Consider the following 18,020-nt stretch of genomic DNA (forward strand, 5'->3'; position numbering starts at 1 on the left):
TTGCTTGGATAAATGAGGGTTTCTTGGATCAACTTCTGGGAAAATAAGAGTTGGCACTGGTTGAGATAACAATCCTTCAGAAAGATACCTCTCCATACTTTTTGAAAATTTTGTTATCTTCATCAACATATATCAAGTATGGAGTATAAGCCAGGAACCAAGTTAGCTACTGGGAATTAACAGTAAATAACATATAGTGCCTGTCCTGAAAATTAGAGGGAAACTTGGAATTACAGTGTAGTGGGGGTTATAGACACAAGTGCTTAATGAAATAAGAACTAGGGTAAAGTCTAAGGTGCAATGGATACAGGTAGGAGATACACCTAACTCAAGTTAGAGCCTTGAGAAAGGCTTTCTATAAAAATAAACATCCAGCTGAGACTTGAAGAGTGAGGAAGAGTTATCTAGTTTAGTGCCTAGAGAAATGCAGGCACTGGTATCACTGAGTGCAAAAATCTGGGGCTATGGGAAACTCGAGGAGAATCTCAAAGTATAAGGAGTACAGAGACTGGGGGCAAAATGGTGAGAGATCAGATGGAATAGACAGAAGCCAGGTCTTGAAGGGCTTCTTTCTTATGCCATTTGAGGGGCTTTGACTTGTTTTAGTGTAGAAGTTCACGACAAGAGTGATTAAGCATTAAGAGATTTAAGGAGATGAATGATATGATCAGACTTGCTTAGAAATATGGCTTAGTAAAAGTGACTTCCCCGTGCTAAAAAAAGAAAAAAGAAATATGGCTTAGGCGGCAGTGAGAAGAATGATTTACTGAAGAGACGAAAGTGGAAGCAGGGAGACGAGGTTTTTAGTAGTTTATGTGACAAATGATGGTGACTTGAGCCAGCATAATAGGGAGATGGAGTACGTTTTAGGGGTTAAGAGAAAGAGAACAATCACACATGATTTCTGGCTCAGGTAGTTGGATGAATGGGAGTGACATCTGTTGATTTAGAGACACAGTTGGATGAAAAGGTGTTGCGTTCAGGGTCCTATATGCAGACATAACCAATAGGTTATTACAGAGATTCAAGTGAAAGGTCTCACCTGGAGATATGCACTTGAGTCTGGACACTCATAGCATTTAGAAGTAAATTAAATGTATGAGAGCACTTCCATCTTTCAGTAATTCCTGTGTGACCAACCCTCGCACAAATAACTATGAATTCTGGAAAAATGCTGAAAACAGTTATCTGAAGGCAGTGGAGAGCAACCAATAGCAGGTAGAAACTGCTGCCTACTGAGAGGAGCTGACAGTTGGAAGAAGGGAACAGAATTTCCTGCTTTTATAGCTCTTGGCCTGAGCACAGGCTCTAGTTGACTTCTTGTGGAGCAGCTCAAACTTATTTTTAAAAGTACTTAAACATCTGATTGAATTATGTACACACAAGGCTGACAACAAGCAGCCCAACTCTGCCCTGTAGCATAAAAGCAGCCATAGATACTATGTAAACAATGCACATAGCTATATTCCTATACAACTTTATTTATTAAAACAGGCTACATCCCAGATTTGACCAGCAGCTCATAGCTTGCCAACCCCTGAAATATATAAAGAAGTAGGGAAATTTGATCCATACTCAATGTTGATGACATGTCGACAGCAGGAGAACTGGCGGTTCTTTCAAATGTAGACTTGTGTTCAGTGATGAACTGTGGATGCCCCACTCATTATGGAGTTTCTACTTCCACAGATGTCAGCACACGCGGACTGGGCTCTTGGCCACTTCTCCCCTGGACCCTCAGTGCACACAGGGGGGAAATGTCTGTTCTTTCAGCCCACACTCCACCCCCAAACTCCAGGCTCCTAACTTGACGTTCATTCATTCATTTAGCAAATACTGTTTATCCACAATGTGCCTACATTGTGCTACACACGGAAGTAGACGAAAAGTAAGACCCCGGTCTTCCTGGAGCTTATTTTAGTGAGAGAGGGGCTTTCTGTCTGCTCTCCATCTTCACCTGACCCTTTTAGTTGGGCACAGGATGCATTCTTTCTTGGCTTTGATCTTGGCTTCCATCCAGATGTGTTGTCCTTGGTTTAGTGCATCTCTAAGAAATCTTGGGGCCCCCCTCTTCCCATCTGACTGGACCCTGAAAAGAATCTCCCTGTTCACCCCAGTGGGCAGCCCCTGCCTTATATCTTATCTGGACTCAATTGGGAGCCAGGAGGTGGGTAGCAGATATGATGCAGAAAAACTCAACCATTTTGGGTAATTAAGAATTATCTATAGACTAAAATACAGGTATTAACCCTATTTGAGATGACTGAGAAAAAAGTACCATCTTAAAACTTTGAAATTATTTCTGCTAAGATTCCAAGATAGGACAATATCTCAAGTATTAGAAGGTTGAAAATTATATGGGAGGAAGATGTTCTATCTTCTTAGAAAGGAATTGTCACATCCCTGATGAGGCATTTTAATGGTATGAAATATAATAGACACACATGACATTTGTCTTGGAATCTTGAAGTGTTACTGAATTTGAACAACAGTTTGTGGTTCAAATTAGATGAAGACAGTAATCAATTATTGATGGACATCTTGCAACCATTGATAATTTTTCTTATCACTGGAAAAAGTCATGTGGCCAGTCTACAAATGAAGAGATTAATAGTGACTTAATAGTATATAAAATAGAGAAATTATTTTTGTATAATAAAATTAAATTTATTTGGCACTTTTTCTTTTTTTAAACTTCTTTATTGGAGTATAATTGCTTTACAATGTTGTGTTAGTTTCTGTTGTATAACAAAGTGAATCAGCTATACGTATACATATATCCCCATATCCCCTCCCTCTTGCATCTCCCTCCCACCCTATTTGGCACATTTTTATTGCTGTCTGTTTAAGAGTTGGCAGAGCTTTTAGCACTTCTTATATTTTCCTTTTTTATTATAACTGGATGAACTTAATTTTCTAAATATTCATAAAAAATTATTTAAATTGCAAGACAAAATATTATGCCCACATAATAATGAGTTTTAAACATGTATTTCAAACTCGGTGTAACATAAGTGTAATACATTCCTTTCTGTACTTCTAACGGTTTGGAGCAACTCTTAACTAAACAATAAAAAGACAAATGACCCAACTGAAAAATGCACAAAGGATCTGAATAGACATTTTTCTTTTCAAAAAAAATATACAAATGGCCAATAAGCACATAAAAAATGTTCAACATCATTAGTCATTAGCAATATACAAATCAAAACCACAGTGAGATATCACTTTACACCTATTGGGATGGCTATAATAAAGACAGACAATAACGAGCGTTAACGAGGATGTAGTTGGAACCCTCATACATTGCTGGTGTGAATTTGAAATGATGCAGTTGCTTTGGAAAACAGTTTGGCAGTTCCTCAAGAAGTTCAGCGTAGAGTTACCATATGATTCAGCAATTCCACTTCTAGGTATATACCCAAGAGAAATAAAAACATATGTCTACACAAAAACTTGTACACGAATGTCCATTGCAGCGTTATTCATAATAGACAAAAAGTGGAAACAACCCAAATGTCCATCAACTGGTAAATGGATAAATAAAATATGGTATGACCATACAATGGAACAATTTTCAGCCATAGAAAGGAATGAATTACTGATTCATTCTGTAACATGGATGAACCTTGAAAACATGCTGAGTGAAATAAGCCAGATACAAAAGACCACATATGTATGATTCCATTTATATGGAATGTTCAAAACAGGCAAATCCATTGAGACAGAAAGTAGAAGAGTGGTTTCCAGGGCTTGTGGGGATGGAGGAATAGCAAATGACTGATAATGGGCACAGTGTTTCTTTCGGGGGTGATAAAAATGTTCTAAAATAGTGAATTTTGTGAATATCCTAAAAAACATTGATTTGTACACTTTTAAAAAAGTTTTTTAAATTAATTTTTTTGGCTGTGTTGGGTCTTCGTTGCTGCGCATGGGCTTTCTCTAGTTGTGGCGAGCGGGGGCTGCTCTTCGTTGCGGTGCGCGGGCTTCTCATTGCAGTGGCTTCTCTTGTGGAGCACAGGCTCTAGGCGTGCGGGCTTTCAGTAGCTGTGACTCGCGGGCTCTAGAGCGCAGGCTCAGTGGTTGTGGCGCACGGACTTGGTTGCGCCACGGCATGTGGGACCTTCGCAGACCAGGGCTCGAACCCGTGTCCCCTGTATTGGCAGGTGGATTCTTAACCACTGCGCCACTAAGGAAGTCCTGAATTGTACACTTTAAAAAGGAAAAATGTACTAGGGTATGTGAATGATATCACAATTAAAAATGCAAAAATAAAATAAAAGAACTGTATGCATGGGTAAGTCATTCAAATATTTAATCTCCCCTAACTGGACTATAGGGACTTCCTCTGTATCCCTAGCACCAAACCAGTGCTAGCAAGTAGTAGGCTCTCATTCTTTTTTTTTTTGGAGCAGTTCAACAAGTGAACTAAATACATATGTCATCCTAAATTGAATTCCTTTGACTCATTTCCCAGGGGTGATGAAATGGGTCCCTGTGACTCATTTCCCAATGATGATGTGGCTGGCGGTTCCACTGCTTCTCTTCCTGGAATGGCCTTTTTTTTTTTTTTAATTTTTTTTCTTTTTTTTTTTAAATTTTTTAAATTAATTTATTTTTGGCTGTGTTGGGTCTTCGTTTCTGTGCGAGGGCTTTCTCTAGTTGCGGCGAGCGGGGGCCACTCTTCATCGTGGTGCGCGGGCCTGTCACTATCGCGGCCTCTCTTGTTGCGGAGCACAGGCTCCAGACGCGCAGGCTCAGTAGTCGTGGCTCACGGGCCCAGTTGCTCCGCGGCATGTGGGATCTTCCCAGACCAGGGCTCGAACCCGCGTCCCCTGCATTGGCAGGCAGACTCTCAACCACTGCGCCACCAGGGAAGCCCCTGGAATGGCTTTTGCCATCAGCCACTTACAAATATTATCCACTTGCTCAAGTGATGTGATAAGCAGTCTGGTCATAACTGATTGTTTCAGCACTTTATTGACGAGTATTCTCAGACTTCATATAAGATGCTCTGATAACATGGATGAAGACACCAGGTGGGTTGTGTCTGTGATGAAAGAATCTGACGACTTTTACCGGGTCACGTTTGGGTTGAGGTGGCATGGGACGCGAAAAGCTGCAAGTGGCAGTGAGAAAAGCAAGGGATGGACTAGCTAAGGTACAAAGGGAAAATCGTCCTGTCCTCGGCTTGGAAAGAACCTGATATCTGTATGTTTCTTTGCTGCTTTTAATGTGATAGAGCACTGACACAGCTCGAATCAAGAAAGAATTTAGCTGGCCTCAAATATTTCCTGATAAATTGATTGTCCTTATCCAGAGAGAATGAACAGTGCTGGTAGTTACTGCTAAAATATATGGAGGCATCTGGTCCCCCCTACCCCACCATTTGCCTTAGTTTATTGAGCAACCCACTGTTTCTGTGACCCTGCTGGTGTTGGCAGTGCAGTAACTGAGAACATGGGCTATAAAAACTCTCAAATCTGGATCGAAATTCCAGCTCCACACCTCAGAAAGCCTTGCACCTTTGGCAGCTTATTTAATTTCCCTGAACGTTAGTTTTTCCCTTTGTAAAATGTGGATCATGATATTGGTCTTTCAGGATTATCATCGGAATTAAGTTAGATTGATGTATGTATGCCCTCCGTAAGTGGTGACTATTATTATACCTTCATTATTATCATCGTGGGTTTTGTTTTCAAGTTTTTACTTGTTCAGAGTCTAAATTTCTTTTAGGTCTGGTCTAACTTTTAAGAATAAAATTTGGGTCTATATGCTTATATTAAATTACAATTCTAGCATCATCTGCTTAACCTCTCATCATATAAGTAAATTTGACTGAAATCATTTCACAATTACATAGTTGTATACATTAAGTTAAAAAAAAATGAAACCATCAATCCAGATCAAATAAGAGTAACTTCTGCCCTCTTTAGATAAATCAGTAATTCCCTTTATGAGCATATATCTAGAGAATAATTTTTAGTTAAAATGGATCATTCTGTATTATCATTAAACTCACTGAAGAATTAAGAGCTGGGCGGACCCTTGGGAGAGCCTGAGCCCAATGCTTACAAGGGAAGAAATGGCTGTTTAGAGAGGTTTAGTGACTTATTGACAGGCAGACAGCTGCACTGTGATACGGACAAAACCAGATGGCTCTGCCTGCCGTTCCCACTCAACGCTTGTTCCAAGGCACCAATTCCTGTATTAACAAAAAGACAAATAGTGATACTGGTCACCTGCCCTTAAGGTCTTACTTTATGTTATCCCTTCTATTACCTGTTTGGACTCCCCAATCAATGTACATCTTCCATCTCTCACAGCCTCCTGACCATACTAGCCCATCAGTCTTACAACACTCAGGTTCTTTTCTGACCTCAAGTTTAAAAGGCATCGTAGAGGCACCAGTGGTAATTATAGCCTCCCACCCTCTATTCCCAGAGTCTTACGAACAATTACCGAGCTGGTGATTTCTGGGTAAAAATACTCAGCCCCATATCCTATGGTCTCGTTGAGAAGTGTTTGATGAAGATTTTGGTCCTATCTGCTGGCTCCTGGTGGGTTAGTGATGTGTCCCAGACACCCCTTTTTTGTTCCTTTCAGTGGCTCTTAGTTTCTAATTTCTTTATTCCGTCCTGTGTCAGAATAGCTCAAAGGGAAAAGAATATCCACGAATACCCTCCTTGAAAAATAGTCAAAAGTCATTTTGAAGATCTTGGGTCCCAGGGAATTAGGCGTATCTCTTTGGTCTTGCCTTGGTTCTGCTGGCAAGTCTTTTTACCCCAGGATGAAGAGGCTGGTGATGGAACTGAGCCGCGGCCCTGCCCCTGGGGCTAGGTGGGGCTGGGTGAAGCTCGGTCTGCAAGTGTGGAGCTGGTGGGAAGCACCGGGGGTAAGTCTTCTCTCTGGAAGCTGAGTTTCTGGCCTGTTGAGACACTTAGATGGAGGGTGTTAAGAAGTACCCACATAGATTAGACATTTTAGGTACCTCATTCCAAAGGTTTTCTTTTTATTGTCCAACTATGGGGCCTATATATATATATATATATATATTTTTTTTTTTTTTTGGTAGCTCAGTTTTGCTTCTATCTAATTACTACACTTTTTTGTAACAAGCAACAAAAACCACAATAAAAAAACTCTAGATGAATTGGGAGATCATCTTAATGTCTTTTTAAAAGGGCATTAGCATGATCTTATGCTAGCGTGGGTTTAAAAAAGTAATACTTCCTTTTTTTTTTTTTTAATTTATTTATTTATTTATTTTTGGCTGCGTTGGGTCTTTGTTGCTGCACACAGGCTTTCTCTAGTTGCGGCGAGTGGGGGCTACTCTTCGTTACGGTGTGCAGGCTTCTCATTGTGGTGACTTCTCTTGTTGCGGAGCACGGGCCTAGGTGTGTGGGCTTCAGTAGTTGTAGCACGCAGGCTCAGTAGTTGTGGCTCGCGGGCTTAGTTGCTCCGCGGCATGTGGGATCTTCCCGGACCAGGGCTCGAACCCGCTTCCCCTGCATTAGCAGGCGGGTTCTTAACCACTGCGCCACCAGGGAAGCCCGGAATACTTGCTTTTAAGATGACTTTATTCTCTGAGTTTCCATCATCTGCTCTGGTGACCTCCCAGAAGCAAGGTCACTTGGGCATCCCTTATGAAAATCACTGATTTAATTTTGAATGAAATTTGTTGTATGACTATTATGGGGCTTTCCTTTCCCTGCTGTTTTAGATGAGGTACCTTTTTAAAAAGCATTCCAGTTTAAAATCTTTCTAGAAGATGCAATTGTGCTTTTGGTTTTCAGCTTTGCTCCTTTATTTTGTGAGTTTTCTGTGAAGAATGTCTTTGGCCAGAAGCTTAAGGACATGGCTGAACTGCGTACTTTAATGAGAAGGGAAGTGTCAGGTCGTCAGTGTCTGACCCTTATACCTCACGTGAGACACTGTTCAATACCCATCCTTGCTGGCCTTGTAAATGGCTTTAAATGGATTCCTGGGGACGTGACCACCTGGTGTCATCCCCTGGAAAGAGGATGGTCCTTCATTCATCAAATATTAATTGATGCCTCATACTGTGAAAGGACCTGGGAATTCAAAACCAAAACATGTGGCTCCTGCCCTCTAGAACTGCAAGGTCCTGTAAACAAGCACATGTGTGATTGTGTTGATGTACCAGTGAGATCACGTAAAAGGCAGCTGCTCGCACAGGTAAGGGAGTAATTGACTCTGTGAATGATGGGGAGGAGGACAGCTGGTCAGAGACAGCCTCCAGAGCTCCCTTTCTTTCTCTCAGTGGGTGTTTACTGAGGATGTACCTGGCACTGTTGCAGGCACCAGGCACACAGCACTGATAGGCAGGTAGGACTCAACTCTCAAGGAGGGAGAGAGAAAAACAATAAATAAGGGCCGACGGAGAAGCAAAATTCTGGTGTTTACAAACACCATACCCTAAGGGCTACTTCAGAGTGAGTGATCAGAAAAGATCACTCTACAGAGGTGAGATTTAATTTTAGACCTGAAAGTTAAGCAGGAATCAGTTGTGCAAAGATTTGGAAAACTTTTTTCCAGGCATAGAAAGCAGCTAGGGCAAAAGTGTGCAAGTTGGAACATGCTTTATGTATTTGAGAAATGGAAAGAAGGCAAGTGTGGCTGGTGGGTGGGGCTGATGAAGGGAAGGGGAGGGGTCAATCATGTAGAGCCTTGTGGGCTGGGGTAAGGGATTAAGACAAACCCAGAGCATGAAGGGAAGCCATTGGTGGGTTGTCAGCTCGGGCATGATGTGGTCCAAACTCTAGCTGCTGTGTGGAAAAGGGAATTCATCGGGGATAAGGGTGAAGCGTGGAGAGTAATTGGGAGATTACACCTGTTGCTCAGAAAAGAGACAGTGGCTAGTAGCGGGGTTGGTGGTACTGGAGAAAGAATTGGATGTTGTTGAAAGAGGAATTCACCCAGTATACATGGTGAAGGTAGGACAATCCAGACACAGGAGGAAGTGTGGGAGGATCATAATCTTCACAGTCTAGACTGAGAATGAGCAAATGGAGTCGCCAGAGGAGAGCTGGAAAGCAGGGCTTTGGGGGTCTCAGTCAGCCTAGGTGCCACTTTGATCTAGACGTGTTCTTTGCAGCTTTTTTTTTTTTTAAGCTTTTTATTTGGTGATAGTTGTAGATTCACATGCACTTGTAAGAGATAATGCAGAGAGGTCCTGCACACCCTTCACTCAGTTTCTCCCAATAGTAACATCCTGCGTAGCTGTAGTACAGAATCACAGCTGAGAAACTGACATTACATTGCATTCGGATTTCACCAGTTTTACAGGCACTCATTTGCGTGTACTTACCTTTTTGCAATTTTATTGCATGTGTAGACGTGTGTGACCACCACAGTGAAGACACAACTGTCACCAGGACCCCTCCCGTCACCCTTTTCCAGTCACATTCACTCCCTTCCCTCTCTTCCTCTCTAACCCCTAGTAACCACTAACCTGTTCTCCATCTCAGTACTTTTGTTATGGCAAGAATGTTATACACATGGAATTATACACTATGTATCCTGTTGAGCTGGGCTTTTCTCTCAACATCATTCCATCGAGGTCATCCACATTTTGCATGTAGCAGTAGTTCGTTCCTTTTTTATGACTGAGCGGTATTCCGGGGATGGATATACCATAGCTTGTTTAACCCTTCACCTGTTGAAAGACTTCTGAGCTGTTTCCAGTTTGGGGCTATTATGAATAAAGCCGCCATAAGCATTTATGTATAGGTTTTTTGTGAACATTAAGTTTTCATTTCTCTGAGATAAATGTCTGAGAGTACAATTGCTAAACTGTATTGTAAACACATATTTGGTTTTGTAAGAAATTGCCATATACTTTTCCAGAATGCCTATACCATTTTTTATTCTTGCTAACAGTGTATGAGTGACTCAGTTTCTCTGCATCCTTGCCAACTTTTGGATTGTCACTATTTTTTATTTTGGTCATTCTGGTAGGTATATAGTGATATCTCATTGTGGTTTTAATTTGCATTCTTTAATGGCTAATGATGTAGAATACCTTTCCATGTGCTTATTTGCCATCTGTATATCCTCTTCAGTGAATTGTCTGTTCACGACTTTCGCCCATTTTCTAATTGGTTGCTTGCTTTCTAACTGTGGAGTTTTAGAGTTATTCATGTATTCTAGATATAAGTCCTTTCCTGGATATGTGGTATATATAAATATTTTCTCCAAGTCTATAGCTTGTCTTCTCATCCTCTCAACAAGGTCTTTAACAGAGCAAACATTTTTAATTTTGATGCAGTCCAATTTGTCAATTTTTTATTTTACTGTTCGTGTTTTTGGTGTCAAATCTAAGAACTCTTCATCTAGCCTTAGTTTCCAAAGATTATCTTCTCTATTAAAAAAAAACTTCACTGGAAAAATGAGATAGAAATAGTTAACTAGACGCCTATTATAATGAGATGGTTCTCTAAATCTAAATGGAAAAAAGCTGCTTCTCCTATACTGATACAGTCCAAAGGTCTCAAATTCAAGCATGCATCAGAATCACCTGGAGGACTTGTTAGAACACAGATTACTGGCTTCACCTCCAGACTCTCGGAGAATTTGCATTTCTAACAAGTTCCCAGGATGCCAATGCTGCTGGCTCCAGGGGCTACACTTTGAGATAGACTAATATATTCTAACTCTACTGAAGGTTAAAAATTTGAGGTTGTTGCTTATTGGGGAAAAAAAAAGACTGAAGACTGTCCTCAGGTCTATAAAGAGTTACGATGAACAGACTCTCGTCTAGGTCTACAGTGGACCAGGGGAAACATGAAAGCAGGGAAGATTCCAGTTGTACCTCTGGAAGATGTGAAGTACCAGGGTGAGGGTGCATTGGGATGGACCAACAGTGGAGGACACGGATTTTCTATACCTGGAGTCCTTCTAAAGAAAATGGGCCAGAGGCCATCCTTTGCTCTGAATTGTTGAGAAAGTCTCTTGTTTAAAGGTAAATGATTAAGTTTCTAAAAATGTAGGAGATGGCACAAGTCTGCAGATGAATTCTTCCCAGTTTCTAAAACTACTAAGTATAGTAATTGAATCCTTCAATTTTGTAGACGTTTTCTCTCTATGTTAGACTTGCATTCACTTAGTTACACACAAGGAGAATTTTCCTGGGTCTTGACAGTCAGGTAATCATGGTATATTCCTGGCATTGCTTGGCTAAGAGTCATTGTAATCCTTATCCCCGTATCACACAGAAATTTCAAAAATCTTCATCCTCTTGCACATTAATGTGCATACATAGAGGTGGGGGGGGCCTTGATCAACATCTTAGATCTGTCTTGCTCATTTATTTGTTCTTCTCATAAGAATGGGGTGGAGAATCTCTCTCAGAAACTGGCAAAAGCAGAATTAAAACATTTTCACCATTTCTAAGAGTAGTACCAGAGTAAAAACAAAGAAATTAGGACCTAAATCTTCAGGTGCAGGCCTAACCTTGGGTCAGTGAACTTTGATAGCACCTGCATACACCTCTTCCCAATCCATCGCAACACATCCTGGCACCGAGCCATGGCTATGTAGGAGCCAGAGGCCATCCATGGTCATGGCCTCTTACAAAAATCACTCTCTGTGTGTGATAAGCGTTTTGTGTCAGAGGCCATATACATGCAACTGAGATTTGAAAAGAAAAGATTTAAGGCAGATTTGGAAATGTATTACATTTGTCTTAAGAATATCCTTTTCAGAACGAAATTGAGTCATTTGTTGAGACGTGGATGGATCTAGAGACTGTCATACAGAGTGAAGTAAGTCAGAAAGAGAAAAACAAATATCGTATATTAACGCATGTATGTGGAACCTAGAAAAATGGTACAGATGAACCGGTTTGCAGGGCAGAAATTGAGACACAGATGTAGAGAACAAACGTATGGACACCAAGGGGGGAAAACCGTGGTGGGGTGGGGATGGTGGTGTGCTGAATTGGGCGATTGGGATTGACATGTATACACTGATGTGTATAAAATTGATGACTGATTTTAAAAAAGTATATATCCTTTTCAGGGATGGGGTAGGCTGATTTGGGTAAAACGCCAGCTGTTATTCTGGAGTGGCAACAACTCAAGCTGGGTTCATGTTCTTTCAAACCAAGGTGAGATGTAGGAATTTTTGGAAAGAATAATAACATTCCCATTGACTTCAAAGGAATGAGTGTCACAATGAGATAAGGAGACGGAATGTGGGTAAATCAGGCTGCTCTGAGACCTGCTTGTGATTGTTCCATAACGCATCAGTGCAACTATGATCGTAAAAGAAAAGAATCTTACAACTGGGGAAATCCTTCCCAACAAGAGTTTCTTTATTTAGCTTTCCTGAATTTAGAGACCACAGAAGGTCCTTTCATAGCAAGACAATTAATAAAAGTAAAAAAAAAAAAAAAAAAAGATCTTTAGCCATCAATGTATGGTGCATTATTCTATTTAAGATTTCATTTTTAGCAGTACAGCACTGCTGGGCAGAATACAGAAGAAATGGCATGTAATGTACGGGCACAGTGAAAACAAGTGCGGGCATTGAAGTTGTGTAAGAGAATTTCAGAAAAGCAAAAAAGTAACTATGATTCGATTTTCAAGTTTGTTCAATATGTGAATTGTCTCCAGCGGCTGGGCTGTCTTGTTTGCACAGTTCTTACTGTTCACCTCAATAGCACGGTCTTTTGAAATTATCAATTTGTGATGTGGCAGAGATTACAACCCTTGAGTGCACAGGAGTGACTTCCAGGTCACAGAAGGAGAGACGGGGAGGGCTGGAGGAAAGACTTGCCAACAGACAAACCCAATCCCAGCAAATGCTGCCAGCAGCTGAGCTGGCCCACCTAGCAGCAGCATTGCTTCCGGTAGCAGCTCTCGTGCTGGCAGCAGCCCTTCCGCAGCCGCAGCTACACGGGCTGCAGCTCCAGGTGCGGCGATGGCGGCAGACCGCGGGGACGCTGCAGCAGCTCCCAGGGCAGCCGTAGCAGCAGGGGCAGCAGCTGGGGCATCAGCCGACCCGGGAGCATCTGCGCGGGGCGCAGCTGCCGCCACCCCAGCCGAGGCAGCCACCACACCTTCCACAGCCACAGCTGCCCGCGGTGTCAAGTAGGGAGGACGCGAGAGAGATGAGGAAGGAGACACAGGAGGGGAGGGAGGTCTGATGCTGCCTTCTGCTGGGGGAGGCCCTTATATACCGACTCTGCGGACAGGAGAGGGAAGACACATGACCATTTCCCTGTTGCTATTTGGCTTGATTTACATGGAAGAATCCATCATCTCTTATTACTTCCCTTTTAGATATCTTTGTCTTCATCACATTTTCAGTTTTGTTAATTTTTTCATAAAACTATATTCCAATGCAATTTGAAAAGGCCTAAAAGTTCTAGGGAAGCCTGCTGGGAACCAGGCTGTCAACAGGGATGGGCAGACTTCTCTATCATCCCTCACTGCCCAGGGAACATTACTGTGTGTGTGGGCTGTCAGGGGGTCTGCAGACCATACCCATCATTGGACAGCCCCTAGGCCAGGTGGTCTGTGAGCTTCCAAGGGGGTCAGTACACTGAAGTTTAAGGTATAATCTCTGACCTCAAAGAGTTTGCAATAAAGTGACGTTGGGAGATGGGGATGTGAAAATGGCAACAGAGTCAAAGTCCACCGCCAAGGCCAGATGCCCTGAACGTGCTTTGTGACCAGTGGGAACTGCTGAGACTAGACGCTTTTATTCTTTACCTCTTCATTTGAAGCATACCATTGTGATTTGTCTTCTCACACGCAGGCTGTAATGATTATTTTAAAAACAGAAATACATCCTCCGACGAGTCTGAATTTTGATGATGTAGTTCTTGGTATGTTTAGCTTTGGATGAGGAACTAATTTTGTCTTTGATGATACGACATCAGTTGATGTCTGAGAGAAACACTTTGCTAAGTAGCCTGACTTAGGTGATTCTGACAGCAGGGCAGTTACCCTGAAGAGTGCGGGGGCAGAGGCCAGAGATGTAGGGGAAGTTGGGAAAAAAAGGAGTCTGTGGCTATGAGGTAAAGCATGTAGTTGTGGATCCTGGTGAGATTTGAGGGTTGGTGACCAACACGGAGGCTGTAAAAATATAAGGTAGGAAAAATGAAAGTGCAAGTGGGCTATTCATCACACAAGCTGGTGTAGGAGCATCTCCAGCCGTCACTGAGAGTTCAGAGACCTTGGTGGGGATGTTTGGTGGCTGACTTTCCCCCAAGCTTCATTTGCAACAGGCTTGCTGTTCAGAACCCATTTTGCCAATCTGGTAAGATTGTTCTTCAGGAATTTGAGTGAGAGGAAATGCTGTGTCGTCCCCAGGGCTGACTGTGGTGTTATCAATGATCCCAAACCATTTCTGTGGTATGCGGACCAAAGAGCATTTCAGCTGCTCAGGGGGTGCTTGTACAGGGGTGAGCGGCACAGTGGAGCAGAGATATGTGAATAGGTGCGAGAGCTTTTAAAGAGGCAGAATCAACAGAATTTGGTGAGAGACTAGATATGGGCTGAGAGAAAGGAAGGATTCAAAGATGACTTTTGAAATAGATTGCCAATTTGATGGGTAAGGAACAGTGGAGAAATTTACTTTTTTGTGTGGGGTGGGCAGGGAAGATTAGGACTTGAGTCTGGGGCAATCGACACTGGAAGTGCCTCTGAGATACCCGCAGGGAGAAGGTAGACTGCGAGCTGGCTAAGTTCGGAGTCTGGAGAAGATTCCAAGCTGGACGTGCACACTGAAGGAACGAGTCCAGGCACATACATGTGGAAGTGGAAACCATGGGTGTGGATGTGAGCGCTAAGGGAAGGATTGCAGGGCGAGAGAGGAGAGCACTGGATCCAGGCTTTCAATAGACAACTTTTGAGGTTAAAAAAGAAAAGAGGGTCATTTCATTTAAAAATTTTATTTGCATTTCATTCCAAAACTTTTGGAAATATAGCCGTGAACATGTAACTTCACAAGAACTAAAATGGCCAATTTAGTTGGTGAGGTGGAAGGCACACAGTAGTAACAAATGGGAAAATTTTGAAAGAGAATGGCGTTCAATTTGTATATTCACATTTACTCATCTGCATCTCGAAGTTTCTGTTAAAGCAGGGTGATTTCAACTGAATATTTGGAGAGAAAACCATTGAGGAGAAACAGAACAGGAGCTGGTAGTAATCAAGTGCCTTCTTAATTCAAAATCTCAAAGATTCAACTGTGTTTCTGTGAAAATGAAGATCCCTTCCAACATGTTAGCATCTCTTGGTTTGTTTCTAAAATGACTTTAAAGAGAAAAGCTAAAATTAGCAAATGTATTGGGTCAAATATAGTCCATAAGAATGTAAACAAGGAATAACCCCAGACAACCCTATTTGGAAACTGCAATGGCAACAACGAGGGAGTGACCACTGGTCAGGAGTCCTGGGTTGCTCCCTCTCCCTTCTCCCAAGATGGTATATAAGGGCTTGGTAGAAGGCGGCATCAGACCTCCCTCCCTCCTGGGTCTCCCTCCTCACCTCCCCCGAGTCCTCTCTACCGACGCCGTGGGCAGCTGTGGCTGTGGAAGGTGTGGTGGCTGCCTCGGCTGGGGTGGCGGCAGCTGCGCCCCTGCTGCTACGGCTGCCCTGGGAGCTGCTGCAGCGTCCCCGCGGTCTGCCGCCATCGCCGCACCTGGAGCTGCAGCCCGTGTAGCTGCGGCAGTGGAAGGGCTGCTGCCAGCACGAGAGCTGCTGCCGGAAGCAATGCTGCTGCTAAGCGGGCTGGTCTGCAGGTGCTGCTGGTACCCATTCTGTTGGTAAGACTTCCCTCCTTCCCATTCTGCTTGTTTTTCCTCCGTTCTATGGTCCTGGACTCTCTTCCTGGCTTTCTTTTGTACCTCAAGTCTTCCCATCTGCAAAGTTTCCAAACTAATAGGAAACATCTAATGGAAAAAATATGTATGCAGCCCAGCACCTGGGTAACTGTGCAAATTAGTAAACTCAGCTGAACAAAATAATGATTCCTAATGTTTGGTTTTATGGATATGAATACATCCAATTGACTGCCATTCAGCTCCATCTTTGCTCCGTTTTTACCTGTCCTCATGCATGGTTTTCTTTTCTTTTTTTCCTTTTGTGTTCTTAGTTATCACAGAATATCGTCCAAATTTCCTAATAAAATAAAAACTAGATGCCCATAAGAAAACATTCTTTTTGTCTTCGTTGTATCTGAGTACACTGAATCCTGGTTTGTCTGTTCTGAAACTTGAGAGAATTTATCTTTGAACAAAGCCTTTAAAACCCTCACAGTGGCAGCATCACAAGCAAAGGTCGGATAGGAAGCTCTGCCAGGTCTGGGGAGACTAATCTCTCCTCCCAGTGAAACAGCACTTTGCCTCAGTGACTCCTCTCTCCCTTATACCCAAGCTTGTAGCCTCTTCCCTGGTTCATTGATGCAACATGACATGGCCTGGTTCATTGATGCAACATGACATGGCCCATCAGCAGCTGGTCCGCAAGCCAAACAAGGCCATTCCCTGCAGGACCCAAATACAGAATTCAGTGGCAGGACTAAGACCACTTGGGCTTTTGATGGGTTTCTTTTACTGACATATTCAATCTTTTTCTTCACCTCTTCCTGTTCTTTGTGTATGAACTTTTCAATTTTTTCAGTACACTGCAACATTCAATAAAAGATATTGAAACATTTTAAAATAAAACACATTAGATTGCCACAAACTCTCCCAATGCCTCTGTCTTCTCAGCTATCTTTAGCAAAAGTAATAAGTGAAATGAAGGCCTGATGAAAGGAAGCCAAGGGGAAAGGGGGTTTTCAATGCATTTTTTCCAGGAGAAAGTCTTTTCTCCCACTCTTTCAATTTAATTAAAAGCAACAGGGTAACCGCTTCTTTTCTTTTTCCTTACCTTTCTATTCCCTTCTTTCCCTCTCCTCTTCTTTCCCCTCCTTTTCCTTTCCTTTTGTCTTTTTATGGTTATTCTCTACAACTTTCTCCAATTGTGGAGATTTTGCTGTTTTATAAGGAGTAGAGATGGTAGGCTGAGGAGATTTTGGGTAGCAATGGTTCAGTATTTTCACATTGATGCAACCTTTATGTTCAAAAAAGCGAAAAAAGATCTAGTGTGGATAACATATAAAAATAAAATAAGTTAATAGTATAGCTGGACTCAAAATCAAGATAAATATCCCCATGGAGAAGAAACAGAATGAGAATGCAGAATGCAAGGCTGTAGCCGTGGCCTTGTTGGGTTCTAGGCCTGAAAATGGGCTATTAAGAGAGTGGGGATATGATAGCAGAGACTAGATATCCCACATGAGATGGGAGACCAGAGCCACGCTCACTTTCAAGGTTAGGTGCCAGGGTGGGTCCTCTTGGGTCTTGAAAAATATCTACTGCTCTTTGCTGCCTGGGGCTATGGCTTCTAAACTATTGTCCACCAGAGAGACTGGAGGATGGACACAGTCCTGAGACCGCAAATCTTTTCCTCCTGCTTCTCCTCCTCCTCTTCCCCTCCCCTCCCCTTCCCCCTCTTTCTTCTTTTAAATATGAAATGTTCCATGACTTTGCATGTCATCCTTGCACAGGGGCCATGCTAATCATCTCTGTATCATTCCAGTTTTAGTATATATTCCACATCTGAGACCACAGATTGACTTAAATCATCTGTGGTTTGAGAATAATCTATGATATCCCATGACTACTATGGGATGGGGCCTGGGGGTGGGGCAGGAAAGATAACTACAAAACTTCTAGACAGGAAGAAGCAGGGTGTGGGGAGTTGGGGTGAGAAGAGAAAGAAATGAAAACAAAACCAAAACACCTTTCACTTTAAGTAAGTCTGCAAACAAGTTTCAAACACACTTTGTAGTAGGAGCCTCTAAGATGACTCCCAATGATCCTTGCCTCCTGGTGTTGACACACTTGTGAAATCACCTTCTCTTGAGTATTGGTTGGATCTAATGGCTAATGACCACAATGCCACACAAATGGTAGGATGCCACTTCCTTGATTAGGTCAT

The 18,020-nt window shown here is 42.4% G+C and overlaps 1 non-coding gene across 1 annotated transcript; it reads right to left on the minus strand.

Moving 5' to 3' along the window:
* Positions 1-17,541: 17,541 nt before the first annotated feature.
* On the minus strand, positions 17,542-17,645 carry LOC133079016 (U6 spliceosomal RNA). Its single transcript, XR_009698010.1, has one exon. It is a non-coding gene; the product is annotated as a U6 spliceosomal RNA (small nuclear RNA).
* Between the last annotated feature and the right edge of the window lie 375 nt (positions 17,646-18,020).

This window comes from Eubalaena glacialis, chromosome 1, assembly GCF_028564815.1.
Source record: "Eubalaena glacialis isolate mEubGla1 chromosome 1, mEubGla1.1.hap2.+ XY, whole genome shotgun sequence".
NCBI lineage: Eukaryota > Metazoa > Chordata > Mammalia > Artiodactyla > Balaenidae > Eubalaena > Eubalaena glacialis.